The sequence below is a fragment of the Athene cunicularia genome, assembly GCF_003259725.1.
Source record: "Athene cunicularia isolate RWA chromosome 2 unlocalized genomic scaffold, athCun1 chr2_part1, whole genome shotgun sequence".
NCBI classification, from domain to species: Eukaryota; Metazoa; Chordata; class Aves; order Strigiformes; family Strigidae; genus Athene; species Athene cunicularia.
In genome coordinates, this window is record NW_020799095.1 from 18,216,513 (window position 1) to 18,222,752 (window position 6,240).

Here is a 6,240-nt window from a genome sequence, read left to right on the forward strand (position 1 = left end):
TGTTTCTGAATGTCAGTGCCAGGATCTATTAACAGGTAATCAAAAGAAAAGCTAACACACATCCAACTATTTTAAAAGCTTGTCACCAATTTCTCCTGGTACATTGTAACGAGTTCTAATTTACTGGTTATTGCTCAGTACTTTTTATCCATTATGTTTTACCCGTAAATTGCAGTTGAAAATAAAATGAAAAAGAATCTGGAACACTGAAGTAACATTCCAACTCAGATTTTTATTGGTGTTTGTTGGTGATCCAGACAAACGTCCTCTGTAAACCAAAGTCCAGAATCTCAACATGGAGAACTGTTGTCATTTTTAATTTTGGTTTTGTTTTTTCAAAATTAAGGAGAGTAGTGTGCAGAAATAGGCAGCTGGGGAAGCTGCTGCAGGGCTGGTTGGGGGAGCATTTAGGCTCAGGAAGCGAGAGAAGTGGTTATTTCTTGCCAGGGTATGGTATTTGTGGCCTGTAATCATCAAGGGTTCAAAGGTGTATTAGCTAGGGAACAGATCAACAGATCAGTTGCTTGGAAGCTAAAGCAAGAAAGGAGTGTCTCAGTCCTTAGCTTGAAAATTGTTTCTTCCAACAGCTACACCTAAACATGTCAATCTTATTTGTCACAAGTCCATATAACTTTGTAAGTGGCAACAGCATTGTATTACCTGGTGTGTTCTGTGCTTCATGTTGACTGGCGAGATACGGTCCATTTGAACAGCTGAAAATGGTAATTCTTACTGTATTGGACATACTTGTATGTAATGTACGAATAGTTGTTAGACTTAAATGACCATTTGTAAAACTTAAGCAATCCTGAAATGGGAAAGGTAACTTGTAGCTGTTTCCTCATTCATGCAGGTTTTGGGGGGGTTGTTTTGGTTTGGGTGTTTTTTTTAACTGAGATCAGTTGGGCAGAGATCTTGGTGTTAGCCATTTTCTGTAACTTGTGTGGCTTGTATCTTCCCGAGGATGGGAGCCTCCTCTCTGCTTCATTGTGAATGGATTTAGGAACACCATTTAGATAATCTTCTGATTCTGTTTATGAAATAAAACAGCCCAGGTAACCCATATGCTGTGTCTGAACACAGCTAGTTAAACAGATACAAACATTCTCTAATCATTTTTATATTTTCTTTAGTTCTAGATAAGGAAAGCATAGTCATCTCTGATCATACACTAAAGTTTTGCAACAAAGTGAAAAAGTCAATTTAAGTAACAAAATCTAGTGTTACTTTGTGCTAGTATATGAGGTTAAGTTTGCAACTGAATTGCAGGCAATATTTAAAGACTGACTTTAGACAAACGTGACCATTCATCTAGGTTTTTCTATAGCCTGAATTCTAGGCTTAGGATGTAGAATGCAAGGTAATACTTGCTCTTAAACATACTGTGTTCCCAAATGCTTCAAAGAAGTGGCCGCAAGAAATTCACAACAGCTGCCAGACAGGCTAGCGGCAGGCTGTGTGATGGAAAATGTGCACCCCATGACAACAGTTGGAGACATACTGATTTATGTGTTGGGTCAAAATAGCTTCTGAGAATGAGTGTGTGTGTATAAAGATGATGTGCATAGGGTGAAGTTTATTAAGGCTATCATTTTGTCATTTGTCCTGTATAACTGTACTTCAAAGCTGTAGCGACATTCAGCCTTCAGTCTTGTGGTACTGACCAAAGCGTTTGACTGTGTTGCGGTGTGACCCAGCCAGCTGAGAAATGCCTTTTGGAAAAGCACCTTCTGTTGCATGGCTTCACCGAGGGAGAACAGGTGTGCTTACACCACTGCTGCCCCTTACTAGCAGTCGGCTCTCTTTAGCTGCTTCAGTCCTCTAGAACTAATGAGAATTCTCTGGACCAGAGAAGGAAGACGATCTGTGATAAACATTTTCTATTGCTTCCTGCAGAAGTAACTTATTTGGTTGGGCAAATGGTGTGAACAAATTCTCATGTGCAGTCAGCACCCTTGTCTTTTAAACAGCAGTGTAAAGGAGAACATGAAATGCAGACTCTAGCCACACCATCTGCAGTACCTGTAGACCTTATTTCTTGCATTCTGCATAAAATGTTTCAGGTAGGACTGCCCCTGCCTACAAAGAGCTAAGCACTGTTAGGTTCAGCAGAGGGATGTTTTCCTGTATCTTCTACAGAGCTGTAAATGCAACACTTGATAAAGTTTAGGTAAAAAGCAGATTTTCCCTTAGGTCAGTAGTATGTCCAGACAGTGCTAGAAATACCATTATCACACTGCCTCAGTTTGGGTTGAACTTGTTAGTAAACTGGAATGCATAAGCCTTAATACTTCTACTGCTTTAGATACACAAGATGAGACATTAATTTAAAAACCAGGCAGTTACACTTGCCTAAAAAAGGCTATGAGCCAACTCAGTGGGTCTTGTTGAATTCCATGAGGAAGTGAGAGACCACCTTACACAGGATGATTTCTTAACTTTTGTGGTCGCAACTGATGGTTACATCATTGGTACCTAATAGCAGATACCTCTCACATGCAAATTCACAAATGTATTTGTCAAAACACTAGAGAAGATCTTTGTTAACAAAGATCTGCAAAAGTTTGTTTAAATCAGTTCTTGAAGAACAAGCAGCTATAGTGAAAATAAGTTTCCCACTGTGAAAAAGTCTAGCAATGCTTCTAAGTTTAAAAATCAGTTATTTCTATGTTGTTTCCCCTTTAAAAAAAATAAAAAAATAAAAAAAATTGGTGGAGCTTTCCAGCTGTGAAGATGTCATACATTAGGGAACAAGAGCGGAGAACTGTGGCCACCAAGAACCAATACTGGTATAACTCTTCCACCAGCCTGATGTGTGATTCCACCCTCATCCTCCTCCCAGCACTGCATTAGGACCAGGATGCATAGACTGCACAACATCTCAAGTGCAGTAACTTCTGACCTGCCAAAACTTCCAGGCACAAGATAGCTCTCTAAGATGCTTCAGTATCTTTGCCTTTCAGGCTTTACTCCAAAGGAAAGTACTGATGGAGAACTGCTTAAGTTATATTCCGATGTATCACAGGAGCTTGCAAAGGTCTTTATATTTGCTTTAAATGAAAAAAAAAAAAAAAGAAGCAAAACCCCACATATAAACTCAATGTAAAAAAATGGATCAGTACTGTGTAGAGACTGGTCTTGCAAATCTCTAGATGGAGGAACTGTTTGGACCCCCTCTTTCATGGCTCCATTTTTGCTCCTGTTGTCAGCTTGATAACTAGCCAGTCTTTTACTGGTTTGGTTTGTGGCTACAAGGTTATGAGAGATGCTTATTTACAGTACTACTTCAATAGCTGGTCCTCTGACTCTTGGAAGGAACCTTGTGAACTCCCAGAGATAAAGAGAACCTGAAGGATGGCTAAAGGTAACCAGTGTTTATACCCTATATGATGTGAGGCTTTAGTAATTTGCTGTGGCTCCGTTATCTTTTATAGCTTCTGTGGAAGCAGACACCCAATTCTTGCAGCAGTGCAGGAAAGAAAAACCACTGAATGTTGATAACTATATCACTCTTGATGATATGTGATTCCACTACCCTGGCAGCACAGATCTTTACAAATAGTGTTTAGGTCTCACAGCAAACACACAAAATGCCTTCATCGGGGAACATTCAACTGGTTGATGGCTCTCACATGCACTGCTGGGATATTTTGGCATGATCTGGACTGTGGCAGGGGGGCAACAGAATGGAGGGCTTTAGCAGCAGCTGCTGTCTCCTGCTTGTCAACTTCCACAGTCTTAACATGCTTTCCTAATGCTCCTATTTCTCTTCTGCTCCTCGCTCTAGATGGTTTTTTCCCTTTCTCCAAGCTACTGGTTTCAGTGCAGGATTGAGCAGAGAGGAGCAACACCTAGGGCACACAAAAGGTGATCTGTTTCACACTAAAAAATCCCAGATGCCAAATCCCATGGTTACTTTACAGCTGAATTCCTCCTGGCTGAGGATGCTCTCTTCCATAAGGAGCTGCCAATTTGGATTTCTAGGTTGTGGCTTTAACAATATTGTGTAGTAAATGCTTAGAAGCTGGTTTCTTCAAAACAAAACAAAAACTTGAACAACAACAAAACCCCCAAGCCCCTGAAGTTTTTAACAGTGCATCAAATACAACCAGTATGATTGAATTATTTGTATAATTTCACAGGACATGAACAACTTTAACAGTTTTTCTTCCTTCAAAGCAATTTATTCACTTTAAAGGAAGGTTAATTAAAGGTAGTCAAGCTTCCCAGTAGTGGAACACTGAATTTCCTGGCTGCTGCCCTTAGCCAGGTACGGGATTGCTGCTAGGCACCTGTTGTTCTTACCATCTTTCTCTATCCCCCACTGCATGGTGTTGTATGCAGGATAATGCACTGAGTGCTCTGTTCTCCTTGGCCAGAATAGAGGAAAAAAACAGCGATAACAAGTCAACCTGCATTTCATGTTCCAAAGCGTTTCCTCCTAATATATTGGTGGGCATTAGAACACTGAAGATTCCAGCCTCGTCCTGATGGATCATGTCCGAAGGAACATCTAGCAGGCCTGCTCTGTCTCTTCAGAGCAGGTAAGAGTTATTTGCCAAGCTGAAGACTATCTTCTTGCTTGTGTCAAGGTGTCCTTCATAAGTTTACAACAAATATAAATAAGGTGGCTGATGCCAAATCTGCTTGAGGAGCGATGGCAGCATGAGTAACCATGGCTGCCTCTGAGTGGCCCCGACTGTCTCTCCGGTGCAGCTGGCTCTCCCAAGGAGTGTTTGATGCCATTACATTAGCTGCTAATGCTTGAGGGAAAAGGTATCAAGAGCTTCACTAAAAAACAAAAATCTAGTGCTGGGTTCATGTTCACAGTGGAACATGAAGTGTAGGGATTTTTTTTCTTGCTCTAAAATAAAACATCTTTTCAAAGTCTAGGTTTCAAACAGTCTTATAGACAGTGTGTTTAAATTCCATCTATTAGAGGCCAGAAAGGATCCGATGCAGCATCACATCTGAGGACTTCATAGAAAGGGCACAAGAACAGTACGTCTTCAAAATATCAAAAGACAAAACCTTATGGAAGTTAACAACTGGACTAGATATTGATATAGCTGAGAATGCTCCTCGGAAAAGGAAGTTCATGCTGGGACAGTCACCTGATGTGGTGGGAATGTAGGAGGTCTGGATTCTGTTCCTTCCTCAGCCTGCGTGTGTAACCTTGGACAGAATATTTAATCTCAGTTTTCCATGTATGAAGATGAGGTTAATAAATACTCTTCTTCCATCATTTTTTTAATTTGGTCTGTTCCAGCTTTGGAAGACAGTGGGCGATTTGCGAGAGGATCTGTGAAAGATGATTAAACAACTTTATATACATCTATAAATAAGTTTATAAAGTCTATACCAGTACTGACAGATGCAGAACGTTTAAGAGTGGCCACATGTGCACAGTGATATCCTTAAGGACTAGTCTATCTGGTCCCAAGCAGACATTGGAGCAGAGGACATGTTTTCAGAGAATCCACTTCTGGAAATAAAACACCAAGAGGTTTCTTTCTCACATGGACAAAGTTGATGAAGGAACAGACATCTTCAGTCTAGGGAAGGGGCTGAGCCCCATTTCTCAGCCCATGCTTATCCCCCCCCATCTGATGTCCCCACCCTAGTGCTGGTGGGCAGGACCTGTGGCTGGTGGTGAGCGCCTGTGCGGTGCCTGCAAGCCACACGATGCAGAGCAGTTGGAAATGCATGCTCAAATGCCAACACTTTTTAAAAACATTACTTCTGTATTTTAGTGCATCTTTGATCATACCACACAGTTCAGCTCTCCAAAGCCAGAGAAACCTGGGGTCTTTGCTACAGAAATCAGGCTCACTCAGGACGGTGTTATCCCTGGGTTAATCAAAAAGCAGTTGTTCAACCCAGTCCAGAGCTGACCATACAATCTAACCCACAAACTTCCCACCAGTAGCACTCAAGTAAGCTCAGGCTCGCTCTCTCCTGGCCAACCCCCCAGCACAGCTGCCCACTGCGAACCAGAGATCCCTGGGCTGCAACCATCCCCTCCTCCCAAGCTGGGGGGCTGCTGCCGCTGCTGAGGGCAAGGCCTGGGGGATCCTCTCCCGCACCCATCCCTGGGAAAGACAGAGCACTCTCCCATTTCTCTGCTCCCACAGCCAAAAACAGGGCTCAAGCATTTCTAAGCTTGAAGTGTTCATGTATCTGAGCACTGAGCGAGCCAGCTGGGAGCACCCGAGGGACCCCCACCCTCTGCTCCACCGT